Source organism: Rousettus aegyptiacus, unplaced genomic scaffold (genome assembly GCF_014176215.1).
Source record: "Rousettus aegyptiacus isolate mRouAeg1 unplaced genomic scaffold, mRouAeg1.p scaffold_m13_p_8, whole genome shotgun sequence".
Taxonomy (NCBI): domain Eukaryota; kingdom Metazoa; phylum Chordata; class Mammalia; order Chiroptera; family Pteropodidae; genus Rousettus; species Rousettus aegyptiacus.
In genome coordinates, this window is record NW_023416311.1 from 31147828 (window position 1) to 31163523 (window position 15696).

At 36.1% G+C, this 15696-nt stretch overlaps 1 pseudogene; it reads left to right on the plus strand.

Moving 5' to 3' along the window:
- Window positions 1-4525: 4525 nt before the first annotated feature.
- LOC107517852 lies at window positions 4526-14147 on the plus strand (annotated as a pseudogene).
- The last annotated feature ends 1549 nt before the right edge of the window (window positions 14148-15696 follow it).

Genomic DNA, 15696 nt, shown 5'->3' on the forward strand with positions numbered 1-15696 from the left:
TAAATTTCTCATATTTAAAAACGAGGTGAGTGATAAATATTTCATTTTTCTGTAATCTATACCATTTGAAGCAAACATATAGTCCCATTTAGCCCTCAACCATTATATTTGGGCTTGCTGATATCAGTAGGAATGGGAAGAACTCTGGGCTTCCAAGTCCAGACAGTGGCAGAAGTAGTGTGCGTCCTTACTGTCAGGGGATAAATTTAAAATAACTAATGACCAGTAGAGCACAGGTACCAAGAATCAAAATGGATACTGACCACTACAAAGTAGAATACTAGTGGAATACCATCCCTGGTTTTCATATCAAACAACAGAGTCAGCATGATCATACAAGTTCCAAGAATGCCAACACATGAAGAGCTAGCTCTAGCTGAAGTTTATTAACCATGAGACCACAGAAATATAAGTAATAATAGTAATGTTTTACTAGATCTATATAACCAAAAATATTCTAGACACCTACTGGAGGCATCCACACTACAGAATCATTGCCTCTGAGCCAATTTCCCATATTAAGGGCCCTTGAATAAAGTCAAAATTACACATGTCAAGGAAGGATTTACTATAACATCATATATAAGTTCTCTAGTCCTTTCTCCCAGCCCTCTCCAAACATAAGATACTATGAACCATGAAAAACAATAAAGAGAATGACTCAAACCTTTTATATAATATTGGTTACCTAGTTCTAGCTAACCTTAGTTTCAGAAACCTATAAAATCACTGTGATCTGATAGTCAGAGTGAGGCTTGTGGGATCGAGTTCCAAAATGGAGTGCTTGTCCAGGGCCAATGGAACAACAAACATACACAATGATTACTTCCCCAGCTTATTGGTGTATACTTGGACAGACTTCTTTGGCCACTAGTAGAATCCCTGCACTAGCCCACTGACCCACCATTTAAAGAACATTATGGTAGGAAGGGCCAAATGCGAGACATTAGTGTTCCTTAATCCAGGGCCTAATACTAACTTTTACCACACATACAAAGTTTCAGGCATTTAACCCAATCAATGAGGATTTCTTGCTCATGTGACAGTCCAGTATGGGTGTTCCTGGATGGTGGCATTTGTCCACACAGTGGTTCAGAGATCCAAAATCTTAGCCTCATAAATCTTCCATTCCCTAGAGCATTGTTATCCTCTGCATCTACATGGTAGCAAGGAAAATAAAAGACTACAAAGAAGCATACGACTTTTTAAACATCTTGGTCTGAAAATGGTAGCCATCATTTCTACTTTCATTCTGTTAGCTAGAACACAGTCACATGATCACATTTAACTACAAAAAAAAAAAAAAGAAAAAAAGAAAATAGATGCTAGATATAGCCTGGAAATAATTCCATGGAGAATAAAAGAATAAAATTTTTGGTAAATAGCCAGTGGCCTGCTACATGGGAGATTTGAGAGATTTGTCATGTCAAACATTTAAAAGATGTACTTCTTAAATCTGTATCGACAGATGCATTGGTAATTCCTTCTGACTGGATAGTTGAGGCTGAAAATCTACTTTGGTTTTTAGATAGTTCTCCAAGCTTTTCACCAACAGCTAATATAGGCTGCTATGGAATTATAGTCCTACTTATTTGTGGTCCTGAAGACAGTGGAGAAAGACAATCCTTCCTAAGGGCAGTCTTTTATTTCTTTAAAAAACAAAAAAAGATAACCTAAGAAGAGTTTCTATACTGGTGCATAAACACTGGCTAATGGTTTGCCCAAATGGAACTCTTAGAATAGACCAAGGCTAATAATATTTATGTCTCATGTGAAAGTTCACCAGAAGGCCGCCCATGTTTAAGAGGTATTTAGAAAAACAACAAAGATAACGACAACAACACATATAAAGGGTTGTGAAGACATAAATAGCTGGTAAGGCTTTATGACTAGCTGCAGAAACAAAGATAATATATAATCCAGAGATTATATATTGAATACACTAAGTGGTTATCATTTCATTAGCCTACAGTGCTGACAGCATTTTCTGTTTGAGATAGATTATGCCAACTGAAGATATTGAACATTTTTTATATAGAGAAGGGAGACAGAGAGACAGAGAGAGTGTGTGTGTGCTGGTAAGCTCGTCATAGAATCTGGGGAGAATCTGTTTATTTCCTATATCAAGCACATTCCTCATGGTTTTGGATCTCTGGCTACTGGGATCCCCAGCAGCCCTCACTTTTATCCTTCCAGACTTGTTGTTTGGCACATTCGTTGATGAAATAATTGACACAATAGTTTTCTTTTCCAATAAATTATCTGTTTTTATTTAAGTGGTCAGAACTGAATTCCTTTCTTGGATTGAGATACAAAAGGCATAATACTGTCAATCTACAGAAGTAGATTGCGATTTTTTATTAGTCGTGGTCTCACAAATGAGGTAGAATCTAAATGCATCTATTCTTTCCATAATGACCTTAACTGTTCCTAAAAATAATGCCACTAAGGGAAAAGTTGCTAAATATAAAAATATGAGATGTATCCATACCAACCTAATAATATCTAACATTTTTCTCAGATACATACCATCTAAATAATAAAAACGTGTTTATAAAAATAATCAAATTGATAATGAATAAATGCTGTTCGTTCATATAAAGCAACATAATGAAGTTTTATTATATACCCAAAGGAGGAAGGTTTTTGATGGCTGGAGGAGAGGAAGTGAAGTATCATCCTTAGAAAAGTGGTAGAAAGTCAGATGTTTGAATATTGGGCAGGCATTCAATATCAGAATCATATGAGCTTGACAATTCTCTTTTCCTTGAAAATTTCACCCTAAAATAACTACCTCATATGGAAGGCTTTGACGTAAATGGAAAAGACTGGAATCTGGGGATAGAAAAATATAAAATATGTTCGTCATGAGGAAATAGCACACATACAGAGGAATTAAGAGCAGTCGAAGGAGATATATCTGTATTCCTCTTGCTTGGCATCCATAAGCAAAGCAAAGATATTTGGGTTCATCCAAATATAGCATGCATTTCATATTTGTCCATGTAATCTTCTTTGACTAGAAACTATTATATAAAATAAACTTAGAAGTATGCTTCTACTTGAAACAGTAATGTTAAAATAAAACTTTGCATAGTATGCTTATTTAGTGGATTTCAGGGGAAAAAGTCATTATACTATAAAAAAAGGAGTCCTTGTCTAAAAAGTGGTATAAGTTTTCAAGAATCGTTATAGTAAAAAATCTTAAAGGGAAAAAAGTGATACATAAATATAGGCTGTAAGAAAAACCAATAAAAGCTGAACTGGGGAGGTGGCACTGAGCTATGACCTTTTCTCTTTCTCCTCCCAGTTGCCACCCCAGACAACTACTTCCAAAGCTTTGGCCAATTCACCTTCTCAGCTTTATACGTTGTTATTATTTTTCCCAATTCCTGTCATCCACCATCTAAACTGCCCTACTTGCTGATTCTTGAATATGCTATGCAATTGTTTATGTTCCTCTCTTTCACTAAAAACCTTTACTTTCTCCTCAAAGTTTAAGAAAATTGTATTCATTTTTCAATTCCCAGCATATATGTCACCATCTCTAAGCCCCACCTAAAGCAAAAATAAATACTTTGTCATGTATATTCTCATAACATATGATTATAATTTCATTCCAGTACTTATCACATTTCATTTTAACTAGTTGTTTATGTGGCTAACTCCCTTGTAAGTTTTTCAGAGAGAGAAATTCTGCCTTATTTGTTTTTGTATGCCCTATATCTACCGAAGTGTCTTGTTCATCCAAAGGATGATCAATGAATATGTGTTGAATCCTTGGTAAACAGAACAAAGGGAGAAGTTTTAGAAAACATTTTGTCTTTATAATAGAAGATAAATAAAATTGAAGGTCTGGGTGGTGCTAAAGTTCTTGTTTTGAGAATGCTTTCTACTCGAACACATAACAATTATGATTAAATATAAAAGAGAAAAATTTAAAAGATAGTCATGTTCAAAAAAGATAATAGAACAAACATAAAACAAAAGAAAACTCGATGTGGTAAGTGAAGCTGAAGGCACAAATCTGCTAGGCTTTAGGTGGTTAGCAAGTACAGATGATCAATTTAGATCATGCATAATATTAACTATAAACTCTGTGCATGAGGAGAGAGACAGGAGGCTAAAATACTTATTTAATGCCTATGGGAATATAAGCTAATACAATGACTCTAAAAATAGTAATATGTTCATACCTTGTACTCCAACAATTTCATTCCTGTGTACATATTCTATAAATCTTGCACATGGGCACAAAGATTTTTCCAAGGCAGTTAAATGTACATACATGCTATGGACGTACATACATTTAAGCCTTTTGGGCTCAAATTCTGGCTCTGTTGTCTTCAGTTATGTGTCCATGGGCAACCTCTCTGTGTCTGGGTTTCTTTCTCAAAAATGGAAATAATAATACCCACTTCTTGTGAGTTGTTGTGAAAATAAAAATATGTTAAAATTTTACATAACTCTTAAAATAATACTGGCATATAATGTAAGAGTACAAATTTTAGCTGTAATCATTATTATGGCAGCTTTGGTTCTGTTAAAAAAAAAAAAAAAAAAAAAAAAGACCACAGGCTCAAAATGGAGTCATTTATGCTAAGCCTTACATCACCAAATTGAGACTTATAGTTTCAGCTCTCCCAGAAATAGAATCTTAAACCAACCAGGAATCGTCTGATCAGCACGAGTTAAACTGACTGATAGTTCTCTGCCATCCCCTAAAGGTAAGTAACTACACAGTAACCAATCTGCTTTTCTGCCTCATACAACTTTCTCGTTCCTGCTCCCATCTACCCGTTAAGTCTTTATTTTGTACATCTCCTTGAAGCTCTTTACTATCTGCAAAATTGGATGCTGCCCAATTCAAACTGATTTTTGCTCAAAGAAAACTCTTAAAATTTTAATATATCTCAGTTTGCCTTTTAACAGTTCTGGCATCAGAAGAGAAAAATGAAAGAGACCCCCGTGACCCCCAAGAGAAACGAGCAACCAGATATAGGTACCTGCTGAGCTCCACCAAGTTCGACTTGTGAATTTGCCTTCGGGTGCTAGTTTGTTGTTGATCCTTTCTCTCGAGCTCATGGTACGTCTCTCTGGAATCCTAGTTCCAAGGCTTTTTTCCATTATGAACTTTCAGACTTTGAGCATTTCTTTTTCCCCCTGTGTTCAGAAACTAGCGAAAGTCAGACTAGGTCTGACTAGGAAACTAGACTGGGTCCAGGGACCGACCCCGTCCAACTTGGACTGAGTCCAGGGACCGACTGTGTCCAACTTGGACTTGGTCCATGACTGAACTGGGTCCGACTTGGAAACAACTGGGCCCAGGGGGACAGACTGGGTCTGTCTTGGACGCTGGACTGGGTCCAGGGACGATCTGAGACTGACTTAGAAACCGGACTGGGTCCGTGGCTGAACTGGGCTGGACTTGGAAACAAAACTGGGTCCAGGGACTGAGTACAACTTTGTCACAGGACTGGGGCCTGGGACAGATTGATTCATCTTAAGCTGGGCTGGGGCCAGTGTGAGGCCTCAGGTGAATAAAATTTTGTTTTAAGGCTGAACAAGTATATTGACCTTATCAAAGATATCTTGAACTATAGTGGTCACCTGGAGAACTTTAACCTAGATAAGCTTATCCATTTACAAGATGCTCTTGTAAGAGAAAAAGAGGTCTCAGTCAAGCAGTCACTGTAAAGGGTTAGGAGGTTAGGAGGAGTATTTTATATTTTCTGAGGCTACAGTGGAGTTGTACAAATGACAGATAAACATGAGACTTTAAATCCCTCAGTCAGGAGAGCCTGGTGGAGTTTTTGCTTTTTTAGGATAGGCAGGTAAGAAAAATGGATGAAGATGAAAATATGGGATAGTGTTTTGGGATTGAGAGCCCCCACAGGTGGGTTCAAGTACATACTTCATAAGTCTGATGAGATCTGAATAAAATTAGTGCAAATATAAAGGCATAAAAATGGATTGTTATCCTCCAGAGGCCATGATGTTTCAAAAAAATATACATTGTTTCCTTTGGGATGAACAAATGATCAAAAGTACCCAGTCTCTGCTGCCTTCTGGTGCTCTGAGGGCCTTCCTAAGGAAAACTGTCACATTGGGGAACAGGTGAAATGGCCCTCCTCATCCCCATTAAGCTCTCCTTAATGGCATACTCCTATCATACCTAGCTTCTCCTTGACCTTCATAGTGTGAACATGGGAGCTGAGGAGATTCCAAGCCATGAGGATTTCCCCCATAAACTTGTTTGGAAGGAAAATAAACAACCTGCAAAGAAATACCAGAACAGCTAGACTAAGTAGAGAGCCTCCTCTACAACCTGCCCCATGCTTTAGATAAGCACCAAACTGTTTTGTCTCCGACTCTCCACCCCCTCACAACTGTCCCCCTAAATCCTGAGTTTATAGGTATCAGAAACTGTGACTTTTTAAAATTCACACCTTCTCCTAGAAAGAGAGACTAACTAAGGTGAGGTATCAGAAAGAAATACTCTTCCAGGACAAAATAACAAATAATAAATAGTACCAAATAGCAAAATAACAAATAGTACCAAACTGGATTTTATAAATCTCAAAATTTGTTGGTTATACTGACAGGAGAAAACAGAAGAGGGGGAAAGTAAAGTTTTACACAATCACTCAAAAATTAGAATGCCATGTACTTGATTTTTTATATAATAAAAAAATATAGTTTAACACATTTTTTTTATTCTAAATGTAACTGGCTATTTAAAAACAGCTTTTCTTGATTCTGAAATGGAACAGGCAGTTAAAAACAGGAAAAAAAAGAACCTCTACCACATTAAACACTCGTATTCATCACAGAAAGCCTCTGGCATTAAAAATGTTAAAATGGTTAAATAATTTTAACATCTTATGTTTGTGGAAGCACAATATTTTATGGTCTTTACCAAGCTACCTCATTCTGAAGTAAAATAAAACATAATGAGAGTCTCGACTTCTTTTGATGTAAGTGGAAGAGCTTAATTAAATTGAAAAAATATTTGTAAAAATGAAATTTTGATTCATCCATTGTCCTTACATTAATAATGCATTTAAAAATTTCCTGAAAATAAGTTACAACATTGCATATGAAAGAGTGTAGATACTTCTAGAGATGAGCTTATTGAACACTAACAGTTACTTAGGTAGTAAGTATAGGGGCTATAAAAGTACAATTAGTAACATTATCTGGAAAGTCAGTCCCAGGAACATTGCACTCTGAACATACTTGAAAAATTAGTTCATAGACAAAGATATATGAAATCTTCATGTATCATAGGGAAAAAGAGAAAGGATGTTTATAGGTTGTACAATATGTTCGCCCAGGTTGATTTATTGCTTCATAAAGCATTTGACACATATACAATAGGAAAATGAATTCTTAAGTGTTTAAATCAATTTTGAACACACCATCAAATAAGTTGGCAAAAATATAGAGACATCTGTATCAATAATGAAAAAGCAAAGGCAGGAAGAAACATGGGAGTAGTGGAAAAGCTGTAGCCAACTATGTTCAAATATTCACTATGATTCATAGACAAGCACTGGGCAGTTAAGAAAATGTAACATAATTGGATATAATTCTAAATAAAGATAAGCGGTCAATATATTCACATGCAGCCTCTATGTTGCAGAATATTAGTGTAGTATAAAGACATGAGCAGTAAAATCAGACTCTATGACGAAGTCTTCACGAAGAGTCCTTCTTTCCTATCCACGCTGCGCAAAGCGAAATGGCTTCCTTCTTTAAATGTAGACAGCAAGTTTGCAAAGGTGTTGATTGCCTGCAGGAGGGCGATAGGTGGTTAAGTTCTTTGTGCAGCGAGCTAGGAAGGTAAAGCCAGACAGCCTTCCTAGTAAAAAGACCCATTTCTTTGGACTTAAGCAGTTCCAGAAGGCCCACCCCTATCCTGTCTGCTTCTGGCTGGAGTTATGGTGGCTAAGCACTACAGGGCTCCATGCCTGCTGAAATTCCTCTCTCCATGTGGTAGAATGACAAACACAAGAAGGAAAAATCAAAAGAAAAGAGGCAGTTTACTTCTAGTGAGGGGCATGTTATTCTCCCTGGCTTATCCTGTCAGAAGCAGGCACTGGCTTGCATCAAGAACCTCTTAATCCATTTATCCATTCATGCATTTGTTTATTTCAGCCCAAAAAACTGAGTGCCTATTCTGTGCAATGAACTATTTTAGGTGCTGGGAGCCCTCTGTGAAAGCACTCAAGTCATAAGCCCCAACACCCCTGTAGCTCATGAGCCCCAACTTAATGCTTTGTCTTAATTTTACCAACAATAGGAAGAGAGTTCTAGAATTTTTTATTATATTGAGCTTCTTTAAGAATAAGTCAAAAGGGAGAATGATTCCTTCTTCTTAAAAGAAACACTGCCAGCTAAATAGCTCTCAAATATAGATAACTGAATTCAACTGAATTTTATTGGCTAAACTTCATGTGACACCTGCTTTAAAGTTAAACTCATAAAACCCTTAACATGAACACACACACACACACACACACACACACACACACACACACACACACCCCTACTTAATTCCAAGAAGCACTGATAAATAAGTTGACTTTTACTGACATATTCATAGAGAGATGGAGTAGTAATTTAAATAGTAAAACTTTCTAAACATCTTCAAACATCTTTCTGCACCCTGTTTTGTTCCTTAGAAGGTTGACTCGTGTTGACTACTTCTCATTGGGTTTCCTTGCCCCATGGTCAACGAAAGGTCCAGCAGAGGTAAGAGCAGAGAAAGAGACTGAGTTCCCCCTTGCAGACCACTCAACAGGAGGTTGCACCCTTCTTTAGGCACCCCTTTTACCACAGGGCTCACTGCCTCCAGGTTCTGATAACTGGTCCTTCTCTTCAGATCTAAGAATGATAATGATGCCTTAAAAAAAAAGAAGCAAGGATTCTGCATTATCCCTTACAGTTTTCCCACATGCTATATACATCTTGACTAATAAACCCTTTTAAAAACTCTCTCCAAATTACTCATTTGTTTCCTGCCAGGGCCACTGACCAATACAATATCCCCATTCCCCCAAAACTCTACTGTCTGAAGTATTTGTTACATCTATCTCTCTCAGCTTTTCTTATTCCTCCCTCATATTATCTTCTTCTAGATAGTGTTCAACCATCGTCTCTCCCTCAAAATCTGTTCTGGGAAGATTCGGTATATTTTACTATACTTTCCTGCTGATTAAGAAAACAGCAATATTTTCTTGTGGTCCTTAGGATCACCCCAATTATGGTCCATCATGCACCAATCCTCCCAGTTCTCTTACAGGGTGGAGTATAGGACTGTTTTTGAATCTGTCTTCTTCAACTGCCTGACCCTGCCTAGCTGTGTTCATCAAAGCTTTAGAAATATAAAACTGGGGCAAGTACACCTGCCATGCAGATACATTTAATAGCATCCAGATTCAAGGAGGAGGAGGAGGATGGCAGAGTTTTGAGTCAGATTCCCTGTTCTACTTCTCTTATCTGAAGCTTTTTTAGCATCTCCTCACTCAATGTTTCCAGCTCACATCTATAAGCAGCATCAAGGGAACTCCTTCCTCTAAATTTCTTGACTCCTGTAAATGTAGAAAACTAGTGCACTCTGTCATAAAATGTATTGCACCCTCACTCTAATTTCTCGTCATTTCTAAGACAAATGATGAACATTTCAATCTCTCAAAGTCCAGAGCAGGCTTCAGTTTGATTGATAATATGTCACGTCCATATGAGACTCTCCTAGATGTATCTTCTTTACTAATTTCAAGGGCTCAAAAATATCACACCAGCAGTGTGGGCTCTGACAGGGGCCATGGACTGGCTGTGAGGAACCAGCCAGTCCTAAATCTCTGCCAGCACCTTGCTCCACAGGAGGTTCAGATGCAGGATGCTGAGTCAGACTCCCCAATCCTCCAGCTTCCATGAGTCAGCCAGACAGCTCCTGACTGAGAATTCTGTTGGCTGGTAGGGTCTGCCTGAGGTTTATATGCAATGTTTAGCCATCAGTCACCCCCACACTAACTTGCTCTAACTGATCCTAAATTTTGACACTGTTACCCAGCACATTACTGCAAGGCTTGCTGCCAGTATCTTTCAAATCTAAATATGGGCAGAGCAAATCTCTGCCTCCTATTGACAAACTCTCACAAACTAAAAAGTCTCTTTCTTAGCTCTTGCTGCATTATCTTTAGACATTGTGATACAAGCTCAGATCCTTATGCAGGTGCTAAAACAGGACCCTGTAGACTCCTCTTCATTTCTGCTGTTCCAGAAGTTGCCATTGGCATGTCCCTGAATTGTTTTAAACCTGCCCTACAGTCACCTGTCCTTTCTGTCCCTGTCCTTTCTGTCACTATGCTCCTTGAAAATGTCTAGTTTCTGATGGCAGCAGCCTTCTATTTATGGTTCTAAAGCTAGGCTAATGGTTTTCCTCGCAGAAGAATATTTAATATAGGATGTCTGGCCTCAGTTGCCTTTAGATATTAATTAATTAATTAATAATTATAAGGAAAACTCCATATCTTTCCACTGGAGAACTGTCAGAATGTAAGACTTCAGGACTAAATTTAGAGACTCAAATTCTATTCCTGCCACTTACTAGCTAAGTGGTATCTGACCAGCCTCTTAGGCTCTCTAAGCTTCAATTTTCTTTTCAGAAAACAAAAGTGCTAGACTAAATCAGGAAGATAAATAGTCTTCATCACATGGCCATTTCTGTTTGAATAGTAATGGCTACTGATAATGCTGTATTGAGAAAGATTTGTAGTCAAGTTCAAGCTTTGTGGGAAGGAAGGTTGTGAGAGGGCAAGGGTCAACATCCATGCTGTATATTTGCCTCTCCTAGACTACAGGACTTCTAAATCCTCTTCACAGCAAAAAACATGATAGTACTAAAGATTTCTTCAATGCCACTGGTCCACTGGTCATTTGTAGATGGGCTTATTAACTAAAAAAGTCATTTGAGATGTATAGAAATACAGTGAGTGCTGTCTTAGTCATTGTATAATTTCTTCTGGTAAAGTTTATACTTTTGTCAATACTCATGAAGTATAATCATATCAATTCTCCAAAGGTAAACATATCCAGATAACAACTATACTATTTAGCATGTTAGAAATGAATATGAATTTTCTCAATAAACTATTTCTTTTAATCACTTTAAAAACACAAATTACACTTTTCTTCTTTGAAATATGGGAGTGATATCTAGAAAAGAATTGTATGTAGGTTTTAGGTACATTTGTTCTTTTATATTTATAGTAAAATACTAACTAAGCCCAAAGTGACCACTTGTTAATTTTTGCCTTTTTATTTTTTCTGTTAATAAAACATATGTACAGTATGTGAAATATTTTACCCTAGGCCGTAAAAGGGAAGGGTGTAGCTAACATTTCCTTTTCAGTCTGAAAATTTACAGGAATGCACTAGCACATCTGTATGGAATTAGCAAAGCTGATTCTATAGATTCATGTGACCCTCCAGTTCCAGTTTCTATACTTCTGAGATCATCTTTTATTTCTCCTTTTAATAAAAATTTGACCTCTCTATTATGGGTAACATAATTAAACCAGGATAATGCAAACTTGTTTAAATATAAACTTCAAACCATCAAGTTGTTTCATACGTTTGCATTTACTTGTAAAATATGACCTCCTGAGATATCTTTCATTGGGCTAAACACCAAAACAAGCAAATAGATTCAAAAAAATAAAATGACAGCATTCTGGAATTTTAAAGTTGACAAATTAAGCGTACCTATGTAATAAAGTTATTTTACTTTGGAATCTTGTTTTGCTGTTTAACTTATGGACTTATGTGGTCCAAGTTTACATTTCACAAAAGTATAAATATATTTAAGATAGATTACACTTGCTTCATTAATCATGCTATCAGACATTCAGTCCTAAACTGTAGGTCTTTCTTATGTGGCTCCAGCAGGAAATCACTCATTGTGTTAATATTTTTGACTCCTAAGGGCTTGTTTACTTTAATTTTTCATATTTCAAAAAAATTACAGTTCCAATTTATAAGAGCAGCTTTTATATTTGTCTATATAGCCATTGAAATGACTAATACAATTGAGAAAACAACACATAATACAGTGTATGATATCAGAAGGCTTGAGAAAGAACAGTGGATTGTTTTTTTTTTTAAATATTAAAATGGTACAAAATGACAGGTGAGCTTTTGTTCATTTGTTTTAAAAATATGATTATATAAACACACATATAAGAAACAACCAGCAAGTAAGTGCGAACTAATTATGGTTCTATAAAAGAGTTTTATGTCTAAGTCTTTAAAGTAGTTAGTAAATATACACTAGAAGAATTAGCCAGTAAATATAATGTAGAGTGAATACATTTTAAAATACATTTTGTTAGGTAAAAAAGAAAAGTTATATTCTAGGTAAAGTGACATATGTAGAAGTTTGGAGATAATAGTATGACTGTAAAGATCCATGTCAGTGATCAATGACTCTGACTGGACAATAGTATGTAAGACTAGAGAGAAATCTCATTTGTTTCACAGGAGTAGAAAATTCAAGCCAAGAGAATTATCAAATATGAGATGGGGTAGTTGGTATCTTGGAATATACTCTCAGAAGTTTGAATGTTATTTTAGAAGCTGTGAAGGGAAAAAAATATTGTGTCTGAGTTAGGAGTGAGGAAGATGATTTGTTCAATCTGGTTTTATATAAAAATATCTATATAAAGAGATTTACTATTGAATGAGGTTTGCTGAGAAGGCTAAGCAGAATGTCTTTCTGGGGGACAAAGAGGGATAAATTTGAAAAAGGTCATAAAAATGGAGAGTTGAGAAACTGGAAACTGCAAAGCAAAATTTATACTGGAGAAAGACAAAATAGTAGTGGTATTTCCACTTACAAAATATAGTAATTCTTGATGGCTGAAAATGTCAAATCCTAGAAAACAGCATTCCTACGTGTGAGGTTAACATTGTTCTCAAATAGTTGTTAGTGGAAATTGATTTGATGAATCTGATTTATGTCTATATTTCTGTTATATGAGGCAAGTTCTATTTAGAAATACCTCCAAAAACAGGTTTTATATTTTATTTTCATATTGAAAACCAGTCAGATTTGCTTCAGCCTCTAAAAGCATATTTATGTAAAATTAAATTAATGCTGGCAGCAAGCTGCACATTTTTTCTAAAGGAGAAATGAGTTAAAGAAGAACAAAGCCCCCCAAATACAATTATAGTCATCGGGGTTAGTGCTATTGGCATGGTCTATGTCATCAGTATCTTACTGAAAGACTTGGCAGGTGAACTTGCCCTTGTTGGTGTCATGGAATACAATTTGAATGGAGGGGTGATAGATCTCCAAAATGGCAGCCTTTTTCTTAGAATACCAAAAATTGTCTCTGGCAAAGACTATAAAGTGACTGCCAACTCCAAGCTGGTTATTACCACCGCGGGGCACATCAACAAAAGAGAGAAAGCCTTCTTAATTTGGTCCAGCGTAAGGTGAACATCTTTAAATTCATCATTCCCAATGTTGTAAAATGCAGCCCTAACTGCAAATTGCTTATTGTTTCCACTCTAGTGGATATCTTGACCTATGTGGCTTGGAAGATAAGCAACTTTCCCCAAAGCCATGTTACCAGAAGTGGTTGCAATCTGGATTCATCCCAGTTCTGTTACTTCACAGGAGAAAGGCTGGGGATTCACCCATTAGGCTGTCATAGGTAGGTTCTGGGAGCATGGAGACTCTAATATGCTTTGTCTGGAGTGGAGTAAATGCTGCTGGTGTCTTTCTAAAGAATCTGCACCCTGATTTAGGCACTGATGCAGATAAGGAACAGTGGAAATAAGTTCACAAACAGGTAGTTGACAGTGCTTATGAGCGATTAAATGGAGAGGTTACACATCCTGGGTCATTGAATTATCTGTGGGAAATTTGGTGGAAAGTATAATGAAGAACCTTGAGTTTCCACCATGATTAAGGGACTCTAGACTAAAAGATGATGTCTTCCTTGGTGTTTCTTGCATCTTGGGACAGATGGAATCACAGATGTTGTGAAGGTGACTCTGACACATGAGCCAGAGGTCCTTTTGAAGAAGAGTGCAGATACACCCTTTGGGGGATCCAAAAAGAGCTGCAGTTTTAAAGTCTAATATTATACCACTTCACGATATAAGCTACAATAAGATTTTAGTTGGAGATGGTGCTTATTGTCCTTTTTATCTGATCTGTGACTAAAGCAGTAGTATTAAGACAGCATAGGAAAAACATCAATTTCCTAAAGATAGAACTAGGAATAGTTCATAAAACCCGACAGCTATATCCTGATGCTGGGTGGTACTTATCTTGTGTAGTCCTCAACTGGTTAGTATGAAATAGTTCCACCTCCTTAAAGGCACTATCCTATCAATGTTGCACACATTACAGTTGCCCTTCAAACTAGACGTATGTGTACTGTATGTTATATAACTTCTGGCTCCTTTACCCAACATGTCTAGCCCACCTTTTTTCCCTCCAATCAATCACATCCTGGGATCCAATAATAAATCCAACATTGCATATCTTGTGCATAACTGTTCTAAAGGATCTTAGTTTGTGTACTATATGTTTCAGAGTAGTGTACTTTGGCATATAATGTAAAAAGAAAAGCCTGCATATAAATAATGCAGCCAACTATCCAAGTGTCATACCAAGTAAAACACCAATAAACCTTGAACAGTGAAAAGAAAAAAAGAATGAACATCCTTTAACATCATAGCTTAAATTTCTCTCCATATGAGCAGGGGGCCATTCTGTATTTGAACAGGAAAATCTTATTTATAAAGGGCTTTCTCATCCAAGAATCTTAAATGTACTATTGCAATTGGCTATAAAAATTGAGTCTATAAATTGCTCAATATAGTTTAAAAGTGGGAAATTTGAAACTGCGGGCCTTTACTTTCGGAAGAAACTTTCGCTGTTCTGGAAGGAAAGGGAGACAGAAAAAAAGAAAATGAAAGTGTGTAAAAGAAATTCAAATAAATCCATAATAAATTCAAAATTTAAGAAAAATTTAGATGTCTCTTAGCAATTTAATATTACCTGCATTATTCTAGTTTCCCCTAAGAAAACATGTTTTATTGAATCAGAGAAATGCCTTTGGTTGATGAGGGTGGGGAGGGGAAGCAAAAGTCACCTATTTACTTGTTTTATTTAAGTATATAATAGAGTTTTTATTGGCTATATTTACATGGTTTCAGAAAAAAATTAATTTCTTGCATATATGTTAACATAATAGCCAAAAATTGACATACAAGAATTAAAATAATAAAAAATTATTGTAGTATTTTAAGGGGTTTTTTTTGTAGGATAAAATGTTCAGGTTCTTTAAGTAAACTAGATGACTTTAGAAAGTGGAAGATATGCATTTTCAAGATGAATATTTTAGTAATACAAAAATCAAAGTTGTAATATATGCAAATATTGTGGATTTATGTATCCCTAAAAATTTTATTCTTCTTTTTATCAGATACAGGAAGAGTCTCAAATAGAGGTTTCATGTGTTCCTTTTAAAAGTTTCAAAAATAAAAATCTAGCAGATAAATATTTAGAGAGATTTAAGTTATAGTTGGAAGGATTGTTCCATATTAGGAAGCTTCTACATATATTTATTAAGTAGATAAAATTTAGAAGATTATGTCTTTTAATTCAACAAT